At 40.9% G+C, this 23,309-nt stretch overlaps 1 protein-coding gene across 20 annotated transcripts in view; it reads right to left on the minus strand.

Moving 5' to 3' along the window:
• The window catches only part of BLTP1 (bridge-like lipid transfer protein family member 1), a 1,779,540-nt gene that overhangs the window by 1,734,174 nt on the left and 22,057 nt on the right, over positions 1-23,309 (minus strand). For 19 of the 20 annotated variants that reach the window (XM_069242474.1, XM_069242454.1, XM_069242518.1 and 16 more), the window contains exon 2: positions 3,994-4,081. The exons of the other annotated variant lie outside the window; for it this stretch is intronic. The gene's annotated coding sequence lies outside the window, so the exon portion shown is untranslated. The remainder of the gene's footprint in view (positions 1-3,993; positions 4,082-23,309) is intronic. 20 annotated transcript variants of the gene reach the window in all.

Here is a 23,309-nt window from a genome sequence, read left to right on the forward strand (position 1 = left end):
GTAAGGCAGAGCTAGTGCAATAAAGTAGCAAACATCTTGTTGCAAGAAAAACCTCTGGTGTATTTCTGTCTTTGAGTCGATAACGATGCAGAGAGTGTTTTAAAATGTCTGGCAGCCATAAGAAAGCCTGTTGCAACTGTTCAATAAAGCGGTTGAAAGTATTCATCCTTGATGAAAGGGTTACTTTATTGGCTATGTATGTGTCGTTATGTGAAAGCTATATTACTGTTGATTTACTGACCTTTTGCTGTAGATGTATCAAACCAGAACAACCTAAAAGCGAGTGGTTATGTCCTTTGACTGGGATATTAGGAAATATTCCGCTGTTTACGGGGAATATTTCCTAATATTCCCCACAAACAGGAGGAAGGAGTAGGAAAAATTGAGTGAGAGATGGAGAGGAAAAGAAAAAATTAGAAACCAAGAGAAAAAAATAAAATATGCATATTTCATGAATCGAGAAGAGTGAGAGACACAGGAATATAGAGTGTAGTGCTGCTTAAAAAGATGTACCTAATGGACACTTGAATGGGCTTGTTCAGGTCTAACCCAAGTACTATGCAGTATGGTATGTGTGGTGCCTTTAGGGTTAAAATTAGTACATTTATGATAAAATTATAGGACGGCACGGTAAATGGACGGATTTCTTTTGGGCAATCTTCAATATCTCTGTCCCCTTCCTTGGCCCTTTCTGTACTCAAACAGAGCATGCCTTTGTCGCCCCCCTCCACACCCCCTATAAAACCACATACTGACGCAAGCAATGTAATGCCACCAATTTTAATGCATCACCCTTGAGGTCCTGTCTAGCCAAATGCACAGTCTGTTGTAACAACCAGAACCAGACTGCTCCTCGTTTGTGGGCAAATGAAGTTTCTAAGACAGGTAACCCACACATTCTGCTAATCTGCATTTTTTACTGTGTTGTGTTACATCTCATAGGACGGGTCTTCATCATACGCCAAGGAAGACCATGCGGATGTCACCAAGGAAAGAAACTGCATTTTATTGGTGCAACTGAGCTTTTATTCTCTATAAATTTTGAAAAACACAAACCGTTTAGATCAGAAATGCTGTATACAGCCAAAAGACAATACATTTGGTGATATAACAACTTTTTGATTTAGACTTAGATGGGAGTTGGCTAAGATGTACGTTTCATGGTAAAAGTGAAAAATACATGCTAATACACAGATTTATCATAGCATTACATATGTTTAACATAGATACATTCATAACTATCTACACTGACAAATTTGTCTGGGGAAAGTGGTTAAATTGAGATGATAAATTTTAGATCAGGTGTTCTGTGAGAGCAGTTTTGAATGGAATGAACAGGAATGAGCACATTTCGTCCAAGAGTGGTGTAGTGTAGTGCACCAATCAGTGAAAGAACTGAAGGAGGGAGGAGGGTCAATGGGTGGGAAAGCATAGTTGGTGCTAGAAGATTTTTGTGGGCCAAACACAAGCTTCGATTTGGAGAGTACTGTCATAAAGAGAAGAAGATTGTGGAAGATACATGGTATCTAACAGAAGACACTGAAATTTAGTTTTGGTGGTGAAATGGATAGGGCGAAGGAGGCGGTGAAGAGGTGGCAAAAAAATACATTATTTAGGTTTATGATGAGCTCAGCATTAGTGAGATGTATTACACAGTGTCAGAAGGCAGTAAAGCCTTTGGAGATCTATGCCTGAAGAAGGAGAGTAACTGTAGTAAATGAAAAAAATATTTTGTTACTAGCCATGCAGAGATGATAGGAAAAAACAAAGGATGTGATGTGATAATGCTAGTCAATAAATATTGTGTAAAAGGAGACGAGGGGGCCTCGTTGGATGAACCTTAATGGGTATCTAACAGCAGGGATGTAGGAGTAGAGAGTGACTGGCACCAAGAGATTCAGAAGGAACAATCAAAGAGACATGGTCAAACCCGTTTACAGAGGTGTCTGTGATCCTATGATTGGCTACAGTAAGTAGAGTGATCAAATGTTAGAGAATTTGAGGAATGTGATAACAAATGAGAGGTGGTTGTGGAAAGTGGAGATTATGAAGGGGGATACTTTATTCCAGGTTGTTTCAGTGGTGGCAATCACCCAGAATCCAGATAAAAGGTCATTGTGAGTAGATAGGGAGTGTCTCAGAGATCAAGATTAGATTAAGTAGTTTTCCATGCTGGTGTGTAGAGACAGTGTGAATATTCTGTGCAGATTGGTTGAAGAGTAAATAGAATATTCTCTTGGCTGTTGCTTTAGTTAACTATATCTAAAATATTGAGTGGCATGAAGAGGATTCAATAACCAGGATGTCACTGAAGGTCATTAAAGAATGTGTCAAGATGATGTGGAAAGGTAGCGGATAGGGTGAATATGGGCACTGAATGGTGCAATAATGGTAGTGTATGGGTGATTAAGGGTGGGAGGCTAAAGCTGGGATGAACAAAGAAGAAAAGTGATTTGATGAAGAGAATGCCCACCCCTCCACATTTGTTACTGTGTGGAGAAACTGGCAAATGTGTTGAGTAGGGCTGCTGGTGCTGCAGTATTATTTGGCTTGGTGCAAGTCTCGGTGTAAGGTGCAAAGTGCAATGGGGGAGGTAAGAGTTAAACTAGTTAGTAATAAAGGTAGCGTAGCTGGAAAATGCATTCAATAGGTAGAAAGATATAGTTCAGTTTAGTTGGGGTCCTTGTACTCATGTGTCAGTTATATATTCATGGATTAAGTCTTTATTGTGGGACAGAAGAAAATAAGCATTCAAATCTACTGAACAATAAAACAATATCATGTAGCGCAGATGTCTAACAGCCCCACACTCCTGAACAGGAATGTAATGTTTCAAACAACACAATTCATAAACTTAGTAAATTAATATCAACAAGTGTCCATAAGAGATAAATGAATACGTCAAAATCAGTTTATTTGTACACTACTCAACATGAGTTTCCTCAAGTCACACAGACAGCAGTTTCAGACCAAAGTGTACTGCCTAAAAGGAGGAAACACCTACTTGGGTATCCTCATTAAATCAGAATGTGTTTGGTCAGAGAATCCAGATATTCTCCAAAAGCGCAGGGGCGAGAGAACATATAAACTTTCCTAACATCTAGGACACTAGATGCAAAACCAAAGGAAGGGTTCTTTATAAAGGGACAGAATCTTTTCCTTAACACATTGTAACTCCTTTCTAAACATTAGAGTAAGGAAGTCTGGAAAGATGTGGACTTAAGGCCCATCTTTCACTATGTCCCTCTTTTTAGATGCATTCTTAGTAAGACGTTCTGTCAGCTGTGAATCACTCTGTTCAACCAACATGGTACCTGAGGTAGTAATCACCCTAGAGAGACCTCTGGCCCTGGTTTGTATTTAAAGTATGAGGAAAGGGTGGAGAGGAAGGCCTTGCCTGGTACACATCTTTGGGTGTTTTTGTTCCTCAGCCTTTCCCTAGAAACTCAGCAAGCTGTTCAACTGGTCTTCACAGATAGTTGGGGGTGAATGAAAATCACGCAGTAAAACCCAGTTTACAGTGTCAATTCTGCACTCGGAGACAAACTCAAGCCAACACAGTAGCTCTTTATGTCTGGCTCTGCCTTCGTGTACACAGGGTCAGAGAGGAATACAAAGCACAAGCCCCACATAATCACCACAGCACTTCCAACATTTCTTGCTCCACGGTGAAAAGGAAGAAGATGAGCAAGATAACCACCCACAACGCCACCAGGAACCCCTCTTAAGAACTGCTTGTCCAATGATGGGCAGAAGAGAAAACAGGATATGTGAACAGCCACTGCCCTCTGGAGCCCAGGGGGTGGGTGGGACTTAGCAAAAGGTAAGCAACAAATTACATGCAATGAGAAAATAAAGCATGCTATTTCGTGCCTGGCTAAGAGAAGCAGAGCCACCTCCTCTTTGAGTAAAGAATGGGATAAGGAGCTCATTGAAGAAATAAAAAGCTAGACACCTAACTGGTATCTTGAAAGTAAAAACCATCGAACTTACTTCACTCTTTCAAGCTGCGACGTACATCTTGCTTGGGTAAGAGACCATAATGGACACTTCTAAAAGCAACATATCCCTATCCTGGACACTGCAAAGGGAAACAAAACCCATTATTGGCTGCATCAGAGTGTAGATTAACTTTTTCTGCTTACAAAACCTCCATGGGTTAAACATAAAGTACAAAAAAAGTTAATTTCCATGTGTGGCATTTCCTAATGGTTTATGGGAAATTAACAATAACACACCCACACATTGCATGAACCTCTCTTTTGTTTAAGTAGAAACATTTCTGTATCATCAAAGTTATATAGAGAAAGTGATAACAGAGCAGATGCTGAAGTGCATTTATCTACAAAAATGCTTATAAAATACAATCTTTGCACCCAATATGGTCTCTAAAATTCTATACACCCTAGGCATCCTTCCTAAATTCTTCGAGTTTTTCAATAAATCAATTTGCAACAAAGGGTCTGTTGTCGACACTTCCATTTCGATTCGTCTATAAATGAATGGGTCTCATCAGGACTAAGGCAATCTGTCTATGCAACTAGGAAGAAGAAAACAAACACAAAAAAAAGAAAAGGCCCCTTAATCTTGTGCACAAACTCTATCAATGGAAAGGCATCCAACAAAATACTGGTGAAAACCACATGATCATGTTGAAGTTTTAACAGCACATGGAAACACAGCCAAGATAAATGGGAATTATTTTCCAGAATCTGTCTGATTTGTAACTCACTAGAATAAAATCGGGTAATACACCTTAAGGAGTAACATCATGTGATTACTGCCAATATTCACGGAGTCATATACCACAATAGATGCGGTGTTCTATCTTTGACTGCTCAATCTCTAAAACAATGGGGAATGATCTCCTTAATGACCAGGTGCCACATGTCAAAGGAAACCGCTGTAAACACAACAATTTTTGTTGTCTCTTGTATTCTTAATGAGACATCAAAAATAATGCATAAGTGATTGCTACCACTTAATGAATTACTGATGAGAAGTACTGAAGTACTGTCGGTCTGCTCTTTGTAGACGCGCCACAGTAATCTATACTTTAAGCCCATCCAGAGCTCCAGTAAATCAGTAAAAAATACTCAATTACGCTCCAATGTCACATCTACTTGGAGGAACTATGTATCTCTTTGAACAGAGTGAAAGCGAATATGCTACTTACAGAATCAGCCAACCAAAATACATCTGAGCGCTCCTCTGTGTTACCAGAGTCTCATCCAAAGACTAACCAAGTGTGAGGAAGAAGATCCTACTCTGATCATCCAAGCGATATGCACAGATCAGGAAATATACTAGAACGCTTCCCATACAATCAAGTGGCCATGTTGCGCTCTCATCCTGTGTAGTACTATTGTTAAGTTACGTCTTTATTAGATGTGGGTTAGCCAATTAAAAAAAAAATATATATATATATATATATTTTTTTTTATATCCCCCTCTCCCTCCGTAAATACAAACCAGCTACCACTGACCAGTGTATGGTGTGCAGATCATCACTAGGAAAGTTCATTTTCAGCTGCATACTATGGTGGCTTTAAAACCCATTTCTTTCCATACTATACACAATACAGAGTGCCACCACTATCACAGCACAACTATGCAATGTTTCAACTTTCTTTCGCTCTAAGGAAAGGTGTAATTTGATGTTCTTTTACTTCACTTACTCAATTATAGATAAAAGCAGAGGACACTACAAAAACAAAGTGAAGCAAAACGTTCTATCAAACGTGTAATTCACAATGCACAATTATTAATACTCATTTCCTTGCCACTCACCACAATCTTTCAAAGAAATAACGGCTAGGAGTAAGGGTTGCAAACTGCAAAGACAAAACCTGGGCAAGCCCACATTGTTGCCATGTCTGACAATAAAATCAGGGTAGGAGTGAAAAGCAGACATATATTTTTTCTTAGGCGTGCAAAAGGATTTTTATTTAAACATTTTAACAAACGGGGAGACAAAAACTGAGAAATAAATGCAATGGGCTGGGTCTGTATGTTCACTACTAACCTAGTCATAAATTGGAGGAGGATCATTTGTATCAGTTAGTTGTGAATCTTCTCACTTAATTGTCTAGAACTTCAAATTGATATGTATCCTCATTTTCACTTTTGTTATTTATTATATACTACTAAATCTTTAATGTGGTATCCAAACTGTAGTTACACTTACTCATCTTCATGAAACTGATTAGATCAGTCTCAGGTGAATGACATAATTGGTTCTCTCTCGCAACCATTAGGTGTGGCTAGGCGAGGAACAGGGCTGAAGATGAGACAACTGCTGATGCAGGTCGTGGTAGCATGTACAAATTTATGAAAACATTACCTCATGGGCACCAAGTGCACAGGAAAGGGAATTATTGATCCCCATACCTACTGTTCTTGGATTTTGGCCTTGACTAGAGATTGCCCCGGGCAGCAGTTCGGTCAATGAAAACGTACAACTTTTTTAACCACAATTTAATATTACGTAGGGCATTTTTAAACTAAAGAATTAATGCTAACCACATGGGCCTGTATCACTCCAGGAAACAAAAATGCCACCAATATGAAGTCCATCCACACAGGGGCCCCATCAGACCACAGCACTGTACACCATAGACACCTGCAACATCATCTGCGGAGTTGAAATGAAAATAAATTTCTAATGTACAATCTATTCCCAAAGGAGTAAAGGAGCTAATCAGCCAGGAAACATTAGAGTAATACCAGGAAGAAGCAAAGGAGGAAAAGATACGGAATGTTAGGAAGAGAAAAGCCAGGTTTTGAGAGGCCTACGAAAGAAGAGGAAATTATCCATACCAGACATATGAGTGGGCAAGGTGTTCCAAAGTTTGGCCACTACATGGGCAAAAGATCAAACACCCAATTGGTTTTGCAGACTTTAGGAACCACAACCTGTCTTCAGAGCGTGGAGCACAGCAACTTTCTAGACACACGCCATTGAAAAGTAGATATAAAGAGCTGCGGTCTAGTGACATGTAGTGCCTTACAAGCCATACACATGACTTTCCTAACTAATTGTCACCCAGTGAAGTGTCTGTATGCCCTTGGAAACATAGATGTTTTGTAAAGTCCAGGATATGGGCTGTATCATTTTGGTCACCTGAAGTTTAAGTGCCTTTTGATTGATGGTCAGATATTGGGCATTACAGTAATGTAGGCAACACAGCACCAAAGCCATAACCATTGTTTTGCGTAACTCTAGAGGAACAAATACAAACATTTTTTTCAAAGTTCTGATGCTATGGAAACAAGTATTGGTTGAGGGACTCACCGAGTTATCAAAAGATAAAGTACTGTCAAATATTACTGCCAGGTTCTTCCCTGACCCCACAGGAGCAGTGAGGGGAATAAAAGAATCGGGCCACCGGATTGCTGACCAAATGGACTACTGTGGTCCAAACACCACTACCTCTTTTTTCCATATTAAGTTTGAGGACTTTCTCATTCAGCTGCAAATTCTGGTCATACATTCCTTAAACCTAGCTGGCACAGCAAGTACATTATCTGCGATTTATACAATGTGGGTTTTGTCTGCATAGGACAACAGCTGAAAACCAAAAGATCTAATCAGTATTGCCAGGGAGGATACATATATATTGAACAGAGTCAGGCTAAGTGAGGAGCCCAACAGCACTCTGCATGGGAGACTGAAAGCTTTCATCCTATATTGTCTACAGCTTACCACTTGTGATCAATCAACCAAAAAAGAGTTCCGTAAGCTGACCACATTTACACTCAACACCTAGTTGCGAGACACGCCATGTCATAAGCACAGAAGGGACTGTATCAAAGGCCACAGACAAGTCCAGCATGACCAAGACTGCAGCTCCACCATAGTATCAAGCGTCAGGTAGACAATCAACAGCCACCACCAGTGCGGATTCAGTTCCGCAGAATCCTCCCTGAGCAAGATCCTCTTCAACGTATTCATGATCCCTCTAGTCAGCATCATCCACTCTTACAACATAAACGCCCTCAAATACACCAATGATAGTTCAATGCCCGCATGACTGAAATCACCCACTGGATGAAAACCAACTATGAAAAAGTGAACAACAGCACAATCGTGGTCTTCGATAAGAGCACTTCACTGTGAGACTCTACATGATAGCCAAACGATTTAGGACATTCTACCACCCCCACCACTCAGGACAACAACCTAAGGATCGTCAGGCAGCAAACTAAACATGAACGCCCAAGTCAACGCCGTCATCGCCTCAAACTATTCACCTCTGAAAATGCTGAGGAACATATTCAAATGGCTCCCAATCAGTACCCAGAAAACCATCATGCACGCCATCGTCAATAGCAAGCTGGACTACGGGAACAACCTCTATGCCGGGAACAACAACAACAACAAAAAACACCTTACCATAAGGCGGCTACCCATCAGAACTCAACAACCAGAATCACTTTCAACCTCCCATGCTGCACTCACATTACACTTGAAGGAGCTCCACTGGCACCCCACGCATACAAATGAGCACAATTCGAACTTCTCACCTGCACTTTCAAGGCACTACATAACACTGGCCCAGGAGATCTCAACAGTTGCATCTGCTATCACAAACCTTCCAGATTTCTCCTTTACTTCTACTTGCACACATCCCACGCATACAGAAAACTAGATCCGGCTACTGAGTCTTCTCATACCATCACTCCTAAAGCTTGGAACGACCTACCACCACACGCAACAGCCTCTTCCTCACTTCCTGAATTCCCCAAGACAATGAAGACCTGCCTTTTAGTAGTCCCACTAGGCTCTAGGTTTGGCTAGGTTCACCCTGCTCTACGCCAGGATACCCTCCAGGGTGATATTGTGCTCTACAAATTGCAACATAATCCCCAATACCAATATCAGCAGTTGGTATAAGGGTCTGTTTTTCAAAGATAATGTGATGGCTTGACGTTTACAAGGACAATGTGTGCATTTTGGGAAGCTGTATAGGGTTCTAACAGTGAATCAGAGAAATATTCAGTGTAAGGGACGAGTACTTGGGGAGTCCCATGAGCAAACAATTATAATAGTCCAATTTTATAAGTACCAGTGAGCTGATTAGTGCTTAACTTTGTGAAGCAGAATGAAAGAAAAGGACAAATTATTTGTATGCTTAAAACCTAGAACTGAGCTGCAGTGGTCATCATGTTGAGCTAAGATTCAAAGTCATTTATGGGTTAAAGAAATGCCAAAGATTCTGGCAGGTGGCAAAGGGCAGTGAGCCTGGAAGGAACAGGACTGAATTGGAGGAGGGTATAAATGACGGAGAAGAAAGATTGACCTTCATTTCAAATGAGCTGGACATGAAAGACTGTAAACCTATCCAATAGCAAACATGGATTTATGTTCTATGAGCTGAAGAAAGAGTTGTAAAAGAGATAAAGTCACCAAGGGGGATGGTACAGAGAACAAAAAAGGTGCCTGGGTCTTCTCCATGTGATATTATGGCAAGTAGGATGTGGATGACAATCGAGCAGTGTTCAATGCTACTGAGAAAGGGCAACAAAACCAACAAATGTGTTGGTGATGCCTTGTGTATTAGGGAAGCTAGTAGGGTAGAATGAATGATGGTGCAAATGCTGCACAGAACGTCAGCAGCATGAAGATCGAGGAAAGTTAACTGTGATGAGATAATCTGAAAACGAACGAGAGGTGTGTGAGAGCAGTCTTGGTTAAGTGTAGCCCACGGAATACAGACTACAACTGAGCGAGTGTGGTGCTGGATTGAAGACTAGTTCCAGAATTGGAGATGAAAGTAAGTTACTATACAGCAAAACAGGAATCACAAATAAGCTTGTTCGTTTTTGCAAGCGGCTGTTGCTGAAACATGTACATTCAGGTGGAGCACAATGAACAGTGCTCTTAGGGATTTCTGGTGATTTTTGCAAGAGCTCTAGAATTCAAGGTTCAAGAGACAGATTTCACTCAGCCAGCATCCGCTGGGCTGCCCCAGTTGGTGCGGGCTGCTGAACACTGACCTCTGAACAGTGCTTGATACCAGTCCTTGGAGGTATCTTATTTTATAGTGGTTGATTGTATCTTATAGTTTTCTGACTCAAAGGGGACATATATTAAAATCATGCTCAACTATGATTTGTTGTCCAACACTGGTTGCTGCCACATTTTTGTTCTGATGGTGACCCCAGTAAAATAATTTCTGTAAGGTCAAAACTTGGACAATTGAACTACTAGACTGATATTAATTATAATAATGTACACATTGTACTCCTACTCCGAGTCATGCTGTGGAAATCTACACTTGTATCAGACCCTAGCGATGTACATATGCTTTGTGTATAGCACCAGCGCATATCTTTTAACATGTCACTATTCACCCATTCAGCACCATCATCTTGGAGCACTTGAAATATGACATGTGCCTTTTGCATACTAATGAAATGCTTACACAGTGAATTAAATTAACTTCATACTCACCGTTTTTGTCAATATCTTATAGTCAAGAAAGTTTAGGCTTATACTTCCTCCAAGGGAACCATTGTCGTTTGTAATGAGGAGTTAGGAGTCAGCATGTAATTGGACACCAAAATGCACACTATTTTCTACTATAATGTGATTTTCTCAAGATCACTCAATTTTTGGATGGAATTCGAACCCAGAACCCCTAGGTTAGCAATATAGCCTCTAGACAAACTCTTACCAACGCTGGTGCAATGTAGTCATCAAGTCACTTAACAATGGAAATAAGTGTCACAGATTAATAAATTACAGCATAAATAATCTAAACACACAGTATAAATACAAACAATTCTGCAGTTTACCACTTAAGAGGTCTGTAGATTAATTTAAGGTTCTCAGACACGCTTGAGAAGTTGTCATTTGAAGTCAGACAGGTATTCCACTGTGTCATTGCACATCTGTCTATGGTGAAAGCTTTCAAACGGTATAAACACAACAAAAACAGATGCTATTTACACCCTTGTTTTTTGGTTGAATAATACAACATCTTTTCTTGTAGGAAATGCAGAATAAACTTCAAACCATGAACACCTCTTACAGGCTAAAATTAGACAGTTGGTGATGGTGAGCAAGAAACTTAATGGATATCACATTCTATTTACAACTACAAATAAAGTGGGAAGCATTGAAAGCCTTGAAGTGATGTACCCTGCAGTATGCATCTTCTGTTCCAGCAGAGAGTTTGCAGCAGCTTGACAGGAAACTTTCAATTTCGGCACTGACGTGTATCAAGCTACAGGTAGGCAAATTATATTGCTTTCTCAGACGGCAAGCCACCTTCAAATGTTTCATCATCTTCAAAGTATGAAAGTCATTTGGAAATAATTCACTTTTTCCAGAAGTGACCGTCCAAAATAATGACTTGGCTCAACACGTTTCCGTATGAAGCTCAGGCATCTTCTGCATGCTCATGTAAACCCACAAGGTGAAAGCAGGTATCTTCATTACAGCAAGTGAGAGAGACACCAATTTAATGGTATAGTTCTTTACAAAATAATGCATTTAGGTATATTTTTTGTATACCACAACTCTTACCGAAAAAGCAGTCAGCACTGTTTACAATTAACAATCATGAGATAAAGGGTAACATGGGGGACACCAATTGCTCAGATTGTATATGAAGGTCATCAATTTACTTTAAGTGTTTGAAAATTATTCATACAAGGAAGAAATGATGTCAATTTTCCACTTTGTGTTGATAAAATGGCACTATCATACATTCACTGTTATAGATTACTTACCTGGTCAGCGATTCAGGAGAACTGATACTCAGAGCGCCACTACTAACAATTGCCAACTTTCATCAAGGATAAATAGCAAGGATCACAGTAATGACTTTTTGCAATACAGTAATGACTTCTGAAGAGAAACAATCAAAGTAACCCCTTAGAACACAATCTAATTAATCCAGGAGGCTGTATGTCATTACAGACCGCAGTTGAAACCAAAAAAAAAAAATCAGGGACGGTCAAAAGGAAGCATAGCAGTTTTCACTGAAATAGCACTAAAAATTGAAGCAGTCCCGGTACCCATAGAAAATATTAACATTCTGGTAGTAAAAAACTGAATAACTGGATAAAAGATACAAACACTCCATTATATATAATGAATGTGTATATTCCCCCAAATGCAAAAATAAAGTGTTCAATAGTATCTGAGCTATGTGATGTGATAATAATGGGTGTGTTACAGGAACCAAATCTACCAGACATAATAATAACGGGGGCTTTTAATATGGATTTGATGCACTGTTTTGAGCATGAAGAACAGGTAATCTAGCAAGATTACGTATGGTCAATTCCCCCCAAATGCACAGGGACCCCATGAGAAGAACATACGATTAAAGGGCAAACTCCTTGATAAAGGTATGAGAATTAAATCAATCAGACAGCCCACCAGAGTGGACTTATGACTCGGTTACGGCATGCTCCATAATAGATTACACAATGGTAACTCTACTCTCTGGGATAGGATAAAATCCTTTAGTATAAATGAAACATCAAGTAGAGACCACAGACAACAAAGAATAGCACTTTCAGCACAAGTACATTATCACCAACAGGTACCCTTGTGGGTTGGGGAAGATACTACAATAAACTATTGCAGGCTAACAAGATCTAGTAAATTGAACGCCCAAATAAAGGAGTTAGCTGAAAGATTAGTAAATTAAAGTATAGTAAGCGGATATGGTGATAAAGTCAAACAGTGGGGGAATTTTCTTAACAGAATAATGGAAAAAGGAGCAGCAAAGAGGTCCACAAGTGCCCTCGAAAAAGGTTAGTGCAGGGAATAAGGGGTAGAATAAAACTATCCATTTCTGCTCAGAATGGAAAAAACGGGAAAAACTGTAAAAGAATATTAGCAACGATCCACAAAATAGAAATCTACGTTGTAACTTCCCTTGCATTAAATAAGAGCTTGCAAAGACGGGTCTGGGAAGCAAAAAGGGAAGTAAATGATCATTTTTGGGCCAAGATGCTATATTTAGCAAAACAAAAGAATGCAAGGCTGTTCTGGAAAGTTGTTAATGGAATAAACCGCCCACAAAGAGCAGTAGTTAATTCCAATATAGCAGAACAGACATAGGTAAAAACTTTTAAAAAATTATTTAAATCATCCTCATTTGGGATGCAAGAAGAAAAAAAACTATAATTGAGAACATCAGGACGGGTGGTTTAGAAACCAAAGACTTTGTTATAGATAGCTTCCTGGAGAATCAAATAAAGAAAATAGTATTAAGTTCCAGGAAAGATGGCGCCCCAGGACCAAATGGGCTTCCTCAAGCCTTTTACCTATCAAATATAGATCTATGGATACCAGTACTAGCTACAGTTTATAACTGGGCCCTACAGCAGCAGACAGTGCCACCTTCATGGTGGGGTTCTATAATAAACCCCATATATAAGAAAGGTAATAGGGATGTACCTGAAAACTACCGGTTGCTGACACTCCAAGATATAGAAGCAAAGCATTTCGCTAGTCTATTACTGAGTGAATTACGTGAATGGGCAATAGATGGAAAGATTGTCCCACTAAACCAAACTGGATTTACACAAGGAGTAGGAACAGAAATTAATATTTTAGCATTGTCAATGGACAAACAAATTCCTAAGAAGCTAGCAATGTACCTCCGTTCTGTTGAATTTAAATCAGCTTTCGACTCAGTGAATCAAAATTTACTTTGAAGAAAACTTACAGCATTGGGTATTCCATCTGGTCTTCTCAAGGCTATTCAGCTACTGTATACTGACACTTGGGAGAGGATACGGATTGGGGACGGGTCTGTCTTGTAAAGAAAAACATATACTTATCAGGGACTAAAACAAGGCTGTGTCCTGGCACCTTATCTTTTTAATTTGTTTCTAGCAGACCTCTCACATGAACTAAAAGTAGTAAACTCACACGCACCAAGACTAGCCCAATGTCTATATCTAATTTGCTTTACGCAGACGATGTTGTTCTTATAAGCCAAACAAAGATCGGGCTACAAAGATTAGTGGGAAGATTATCAGATTACTCGAAGGAAAACAGGCTTACAGTAAATTAAAAAAAGACCAAGGTAATGGAATGTAGCCGGAGGATAAATAAGAAGGATAGATGGTTCCTGAATGGAGAACAGGTGGAGCTAGTCCAATCCTATTGCTATTTAGGAGTACTGTTTGATGAACGGGGATGTTTTATCCAACACAGAGAGGAGTTAAAAAGGAAAGGTTTAACACTGCATGTAGCACTTTCAACCCTAAAAAGAACCTTGAATGGCCCTAGCATTCTACCACTATTAAAAGGTGATATCAGCCAAATTGGCACCTAGCTTAACGTATGGCAGTGATGCACTGCGTGAGTGCAAGGCAGTATGTCTATATACAAGCATAATAAGAACATATAGGCAGCTATTTGGCTTACCACCAAACGCATCACCGGGACAAATACACTTGGAGTTCAGGTTAGTAAACCAGACAATACCCAGAAAAAAAGGTCTACACTAAAATCAGGTAAAGAATAAAAACAAAGAAGAATGATCTGTGCCAGGTTTTGTGGGAAAAACTTCAAAGAAATATTGGCATCCCGCCATGCTCTACTTGGATGTAGAAATAAAGGATTTGGGGTTGCATGAAAATTGGAAAAGTGACCTATCTGTAGCATGTTTTAAAAGATAAGTAAATAGTAGTATGAAGAGGCTATCTTTACTGAAAATAAAGAACCATTATCAAAAAGATCACATGCATGGTGGGTGTTCAATGATTATAAGCTCCTTCGACATCAGCGCTATTTTGAAGTAGGCTGGTCCACTGTCCTAAAAATAAAAATTTTGCATTTTCGATTAAAGAAGCTGCCAGGTGATGACAACAATTAAACAAGAGGGAGGGTAAGCTCCAATGAGAGTTGTAGGTTATGCAAAAATGGGAAAAGGAATTTGATATACCCTTTATGTCTGTGCCCAGCCTTAGTGAAAGAAAGAAAATGCTTGCTAAAATCGCTTTTTAATCAACGCGATATAAGGACATACAGACAAACAGTAATAGCATGCCTAAAACCAGGAATTTTTCATTCTCGTACGGTGAAATTTTTAAAGGGGGCAGAGAAGAAAGTTCTAGCAAATGAGTGAACAGAATCTAAGCTAGCAGGAGGGGGTCAATAATATATAGTGAAATATTAACTAATCGCTGCACGGGATTCAATAAAGATTGAGGTCATGTGTAAAATCTGCCTTTTAACCTGTATTTTCTTTTAGGAGTTGTAATATTTATGCATTTCATATGGCAATATTGTGATTTTATATTGGTAACATACGGTATATTTTTGTAATAGTTTTTATTAACTGTACAATAAAGATTTATTCATTCAGTTACAGAATTCAGTACACATATTGATCACTACTGTTTCTGAATTTACATCCAGCTAATGTGGATAAGTCTTTAAATAAAGGCATGAAGTCAAAAAAAGAATTACTAGATGATCAAGATACCAGTTATTAACAGGCAAATTGACTTAGTAATGCATCATGATCATGTTACATCTTCTTTTTGATGCGGACTCCAGGCATCAAATGGCTAGAAACATTGAATGGTTATCCCTTACTATTCTGAGTACATCTCCTTCGCCATCACGTTTTGGTAGTCTTAGCGTACTAGGATTTCCTAATAACACTGCTTTTTGCCAACCTGTCCTATTAAATAGGACAACCTATTTTATTAGTGAATTGCTGTACTATTTATATAACCTATTACATGCTCCCCAGAGGGTCTCCTGATTTAAGATCATAGCATGTGTACCATTCAACAGCATTTTCAAATAATTGTGAAAATGCTGCCAAGTATAGGGTGCATGTGCTGTATTCACCTGAGGCCGTGTGCATAAATCTGAGGTATTTTCTATGGATACTAATGTAGGAGTAGGGGAAAATGTATCTTCAGTTGGGCACAACCATTCTGCTATTTCGTCCGTCTTCAACTATGCAGCAGATGATTGCTACCTCTCTTTCTCCCAAGTGGTATACTATGGAAGTAAAAAATCTCATGATAATCTCTCATCTTGTTGACAGGAATGCACTTCAAAAAAACTAAGTGGAAGGAATCTAGCAATCTTCCTTCAGAATCCTTGTGGATGATCTCCATGTTCAACACTTGCCAAGCAGCACATCTCTTTTAAAGCAGACACTACTATGTAGCATTCATGAAGACTATTGGTAGCTCTCTAGAACATCAGTCATGGTCTAATATTAGGATAAATATTTAAGGGGTGGGGATCAGTAAACCTTCGCTCAGACCTGCTTTTATAAAGTGGATTGAGTCTCAAATCAATCATATCAAACAAACTGCTCTGAAGAACTGAGAATTAATTATACAATGCAGGAGCAGGCTGGACTATATTCAATACGTTTTGCTAGACTTGTCAGGTGGACTGTCACAACAGAAACTCTATCACAGATTTCACTGGACACCAACTCAAATTGGAAAATTGCAGTCAAATGACAGAGACCAGTGATCGAAGTGTAACAGAGAACCATATGTTAATGATGTGTGCTAAAAAAGCCTGCTTTTGGGATTCCTGTTGTAAGAATCAGTCTAGGGTTTGTGGCCTACACAGCCAAGATGGCAGACACACTTTAGTAGTGCTCCTGGGGCTTCTCCAGCATCTTGCCAATCTGCCTTACAAGGGCCCTCTCTATATTTCTGTGACGCCCCTCCTGAACCCCTTGCACCTGTGGTGTTATGCTAGGCCTTCCGGTGTTTGACTCACCATAGCACTGGCATCCAGATCCTAGCAAGTGCCTTCTTTGAGATGGTGGCGTGTAGACCCGACCAGCTCTAGTGCGGTGCTGGGTCAGAGCAGAGTCAAGTTCTTTGCAGTGTGCACTGAGAGGGTCCAGAGCACAGGAGCAGAGGTGAGTGAGGCCACAGGCAGCTTCTGACTCAGCGAAAAACCATGCTGCTGTGCTTACAGGGGGAGAATCCCTGTTGGTCACATGCACAGCTCCAACTACAACTGATGCCCTCAGACGCTTCTTTGCAGGTGAACTACACTTACCACCTTTGAACGCCCCTCTGGATGTAGGACCCCCCCATGCCCTGGAACTGATCCCGGGTGGGGGTGAGCTGGTCCACCACCCAGGGAAGACCACCCCCCCCTCTCCACCCCCACCGAGTGCCACTGCCAGGCCACAACAGGGGAGGACTATGCAGACCCACAATGGATTACTGCCCCTCCACCCCAACTCCCAAACACCATCTTGCCTGAGGTCTGCTCCATTTCAGACTGGTTGTATTGCCTCCCACAAGCTGGACAAGTGGCGTGTCAGTGGTCAGAAGAAATGCTCCTGTTGATCCTTCAACCTGCGTCCCATGGACAGCCTGCTGACACCATGGACCAGCCAGTTGACCAATCAATCAATCAATCAATCAATCAATCATGGATTTGTAAAGCACGACTAATCACCCATCGGGTCTCAAGGCGGAGAATGTGGGTGTGCTGCTCAGTCGCAGAGCCAGGTCTTGAGGTCCTTCCTGAACTGCTTCAGTGATGCAGTCTGCCTGAGCTTGAGAGGTAGTGCGTTCCATGTTTGGGCTTCTAGGTAGCAGAAGGATCTTCCTCCTGTTGTACTTTTCTGGATCTTGGGGACAGCTACAAGGGCGAGCTGGGAGAAACGGAGATGTCTGTTGGGTACGTAGAAGGTGAGGCGTGGTTGAGGTATGCCAGTCCTATGTTGTGCAGTGCCTCAAAGGTGTGGTTCAGGAGTTTGTATGTGATGTGCTTGTTGACTGGGAGCCAGTGTAGGTCTCTGAGGTGGGAGGAGATGCAGCTCTTTCGGGGGGGATGTCCAGGATGGTTGGTGCATTCTCGACTCTTTGTAGTCTTGATTGAAGTTTTTTGGTGATGCTGGCATGGTGTGCGTTGCCGTAGTCCAGTTTGCTGGTGATGCTTAGCTCGTGTTGCCTGGTGATCTTAGCAAGCAGGCCATGTAGACATTGAAAAGCATCTGGACCAATGGCCCTGCCACCTGTGGCTCTGTGTTTCCTGTAGGGTCCTTCAGGACAACTCTAACCCTCCCAATCTTCAAGGCTGGCCCCCTCCAAACCACTAAGGAGAAACAAAAGGCCACACATGCCCAAACCAAAATTGATAAATGTACACTCTCAACCTCCAGGGCCAGGGGGCCGCAGGTGAATCCACCTCAACCCACCAGGCCAATTCCAAAGACCATCACACAATCCTGCAGGCCACCTAGACTTCACAGGAGGCAGTTGAGACAAAAACTGAAGAAGTGAAACCTTCGTCACACCACCCCCAGCTTCCCAGTCCCCCAGCAGGAGGATGCTGAAAACAGGTCCAGGGCCAACAACCTCCACTTCATGGGCTTTCCAGTGGAAGCCAAATCTACCAACCCTGAATAATTCCTGGAATCATGGCTGACCTTCTGCCCAAAAAGGCTATAACAATACAATGGATGCTCTAATCACCTCCTTCTCCAAAGGCCTAGTGGGTTGAATGTTCTTGCTGGGCTAAATCTGAGGCACTGACTCAACACAGAGAAGAGGCCAGAGGTCTTCACCTCTGCCTCATGCCACATGGCTGGGAGACACTACTTCCCAGATTACTGGACCTACCACATGACACAGACTCATACACTGCTGTCACCAGTCTATGACTTCTCACTTGAGCCAGGGATATCCACCAGCCCTCTCTCTATCTGCATTTCTCACCCCAGATAGGCATCCTGAGAAATGTGAATTAGTTTGTGCGATCCTCGTGGCACCCTTTATCCTACCCCCTCCAAGGCCATTGTCAGTCGTTATATCAGAGACCACTCCTACCCTTTCCAACTCCACTCCACCATACCCATTTCCCCCACTATCTCTAGGATAGACAACCAGTTAATGCAATCACTCCTATGGCAGATACCAGAGCTGAACTATCTCCTACTGATCAAAATAACTGCACCCTTATGTTCCACCTTAGCATGTGTAATTGAAAATTCAATTAGTCTACTGTGTTTTTCTGCTCCGTTTTTACATCCCTGTTGATAAAACTCAATAAGAAGATTTTTAATGACAGCCAAAAAGTGGATTTGACGCAACTGTATGACCATACATTCTTCTGGCTTCTCTTGTACAAAGTTCTGCTGTTATGGGAAAACTCAGAACTTTGTGCTGACATTCTGTTTGCGTGTATATACAGTGATTGTGTAGCACGATTGCAGTAGGATTCATTGTTGTGAAAGTTTCAGTATTATGGTTAAGTCAATCCTTTTTAGATGTCCCTGGTTAAGCATGACACAAGATGGATGATGGGCACAGTTTACTCAGACAGTGGAAGTGTATTAGATGCATTCCTGTTTGTGTAGGGTGGAAATTCAGACAATAAAACAAAGAGGATGGAGACAATCGTACCTAGAAACACAGTGAAGACCTTGTTAGCAAAGGGCTGGTGATTAGTTCTATTTGGCAATTAGTAGGGATGATGGCTAAAACTGCAGTTTCTTTTATTCTAGGGGAGGAAATTTCGATGCAGAGCCTGTCACTTCCTGATTATTGCTTAAAGACGGCTGATGACAGCCTTGCTCAGAAATCTGTCACTCGATTGTATCCCTGTTTTGGATATTTGTGCTTTGAGCACTTGAAACAAAACCACCCCCAAACCGGTTCTGAAGTCTTAGACAGTGAATAAATACCTCATGTCAGAAAAATGGATACAAAAGTTAAGATTCAAAACCACCCCACTTTTTGCAAGTTCTAAGTTCTTTATGCCTAAGAAAGAAAATGCTCTGAAGAGTGCTTGATAGGCTTTGGTTTGACCAGCACGGTTTATAGATTAACAGCGATTCTCCCCCATGAGTGGGGACATCACCTGAAGTCTGCACTTTCTACCAGAGGAGCTGAGGATGTAATTCTTGGAAGCCTGCCTGCTTCCTATGGGATGGGAAGGATTGTCACTAGCCCTGTAGAAGGTTAGACTGCCTAGGGATCTGGGGGACAATGTGGTCATACCACTGATTTTCAAAACACTGTATGTTACCATCTCCCTTTTATGTAATGCGCTGTGGTCATGAGCAATAGTCAAATGTCTAATGTGAGGACATGCTTTGTGAGCCCCTCCAGGATTCAGTACACACTCTGGACCTCACATTATCAAAGAAAGGCAGAGGCCTCTTCGTACACATTATACTAGCGTGATGGAATTGCAAAACAAAAAGTCTGGACACCAATTTCATGTGCATGAAGGGGGTACACACCTGTGTACCATAAAAGGGACAGTCTCGTACCTAAAGCCCTCACTTCCATGTAAAGGGTAGAACGTAGACTGTTAGCATTGTGAAGTAGGAGCAAGAAATGTGGGAGCAAACACTTGCCAGAACCTTTGCTTTACTAGTGAGGGACGCAGCATGGTTATTCTCCCCATATGATTCTGTTCTTGGCATACTGCTACCTAAAAAGTGTGAGATAAGCCTGTCCTCCAAGTTAAAAAGTAAACAAAAGATCAGATAAAGGACCTAGTCAGAAAGTGGGTTACAAATGAGAGGGAAGATTAACTTTCACTGTGATATCATATATGAGACCTCAACATTAAAATGATTGTAGACATTGCTTCAGAGTTTGAATGAATGAGGATTATCTCCCCATGGAGCATAAAGAGTAAAATATTGGCCCACAGCAGAGTCAGGGGACCAGCTTACTGATACTACAAGAAGCATAGTGCTTTGCATTCCCTGCATTGTGGGACACTTTATAAAATAATGTTTTTTAAAAGTGTTGTTCTCATTAAAATCAGGTGCAAGCATTGACAGGCATAGCAACATGGTGTATACTTAAAATGTTTTGGATTGCTTCAAGAAATCAGTAACCCTTCATTCTCCCTGTAAAATGGAGATTCTCAGTACACATAATCAGGCTGTTAGCCCAATCAAGCGTTGGAAAACAAATCAGTACTGGGACCTACATTAACAGATAGTACAACATATGGGGTGGATGAAAGGAATTAGGCAACAAGCCACTACGAGGCTTTTTACACCAAGAAAAACAAAACTACCATTAGTCTTGGATCTCAGCTTCAGATTTACAATGTACCATTGCAACACGGGCATTACAAAATTAGCAATGGCTCAACAAGTGCATGCCTTGTTTGGTAGCATTCAGCAACTGCAAAAGGTTGTGGTGTAGAAACCCCAGCTTGAAAATTGCCTCACCACAACAATGGCCAACTCAGGAAATACAGAACATTTTGGAAATGTACTTCATATATAATTAATTTAAACACCTTTGTTTACCATTTGCCTGACAACCCTCCTCATTAGAAACAAAAACGTTTAAAGTTATTACTATTAACTTCTTAAACTGCATCTGAGTCTTTATAAATCATACACAGTAATCTTTTCATCAGAAAATAATGAATTTAGCTTTTTCCTTCAAATTATTAAAATTCACTTACAAAAACCTGATACAACATGAGGATTTAGCTCTTTACAGATTCTGGATTCACATTTCCCAGAAGGTAAGGGAACTATAACAATTTTCCCTTTTATCTATAATCCACAAACAGATTTTGGCCTCAAACCTCACCTACGAGGGACACATTCACAAAAACCAAAGAATAAATGCATGTTGTTGAACTTCCAGTTCCAAAACTGAAACTATTAATATTAGAGAATTATGTTTTTTGAGAACCGCCAATCAGGTTTTAGAGTTGTCATGCTACAAATAATTAACGCAAGAAGAAAGAACAGGCATATAAAGAATGAAAGCCATAAGTATTAGTGCTTTATTCAACAAAAGTGGAGACGCAAAGTAATTCTACAGTAACCTCCTATTAAGGGCACCTTTTTTTCTTTCATACATCTATGAGTAAGGTAATAGAGCCTTTTTAAAAAGCAAGAACTGCTAAGAAACTCCATAGCGTTGCATTACAAACTGAGTGGTGCGCATGAAATCTATGTCAGGATAGGCGGCTCAGGTTATGCACAACTTTCTTCATGTATTCAGCTCAGCAGCCTTAATACCATCAAACAACAACAGAGCGAAGGACTAAAAAAAAACATGAGTCCAAGCCAGAAACAAAGGTCACCAATCATATTCCTCAATCGACACATAAGAACATACCCACGTAGCAGCATTTCCTCTTTTTTCACTGCATAACAGCCAGATAAGGGCTATTCTCTGGGAATGTTCTTATAACGATGTGCTAGAACTGTTATTTTCAATATAGTAACAGGTCTATTGTACGTTATTTGCTATTGACGTATTACCATTCCTTGCAGGCTCAGTTTGTTTTGTGGAGTGGAGTTCGACTGCTAGACACTCCTTGCCCAGCATCAATGGGTGCTCCAACGCTTAGCTGAGCACGACTGGGCATTCAAATCCTCCTTGCCTCAGGCAACTCTCTGCCGCTGTTCTTACAGTCATGTGGCTAGCCATTCGCTCAGCCTGAGAAACACTAATGTGAGCCAGAAAAGATCTGAGGGACACCTATTTCACAAACCTAATATCACCTCCTCATTGCAGATTTCTACAGTCCCAATGGGTGCAACAAGTCAACGTGCTTGTCGCGCTTCTGTTTGGCTCTGTTCTGCTCTTGGTGCATCACCACGGTGTTAAAATCAGTGGTGGAGTTACTACAATCCAGAGAAGTGCTGGTGATAATTTAGGTGGACGACTTCTTGTTACAGGACCAGGACACAGATCACCTTCAAGAACATGTGGAGATGGCATGTTGACTCCTACAGGACCCTGGCTTACTTATCAACCAACGGAAGTGAACATTTAATCTTTCTTAATTGACAGGTTTCTTGGGCTGCCTTATCCACTTGAGGGGGAAGACATTGAAGCTTCTTCATAGAAAAAGGACGATAAGGAAAGAATTGAAACACACACTAAGGAGCTTGTCTCAGGGTTCCTTGCATCAGATGATTTTTTGCGAGCCTCTACATTACTGGGCTTTTCAGCATCTCATGACTTCACACATGCACAGAGGTGGCAAATGTTTGCCTCTCAGGGGAAGCCAGGTCAGAGTGCCAATGGTGGTTAGACTGCATGATGGCAAGGAACAGCAGGGCCATTTTCGGATGGCGTCAGACATGGTGATTAAGTCACAAGCCAGCCTATCTGGAGTTCTGTGATCACAGCAGGAAAGAGGGCTGTACATCAACTGCTTAGACTGCTCGCAGGACCCTTTGCCATGTGGTCTCTCAAAAGGAACAAGGTTCCCCTGTTACTTACACATGGACATGGACAATATTTTTGTGGTTCAATATATCAATCGGCTCAGTGGTACAAGAGCAAAGATCTTGGCAGATCTCACAAAGGAGTTCTGGCACTTCTGT

The sequence above is a fragment of the Pleurodeles waltl genome, chromosome 1_2 (genome assembly GCF_031143425.1).
Source record: "Pleurodeles waltl isolate 20211129_DDA chromosome 1_2, aPleWal1.hap1.20221129, whole genome shotgun sequence".
Lineage (NCBI taxonomy): Eukaryota > Metazoa > Chordata > Amphibia > Caudata > Salamandridae > Pleurodeles > Pleurodeles waltl.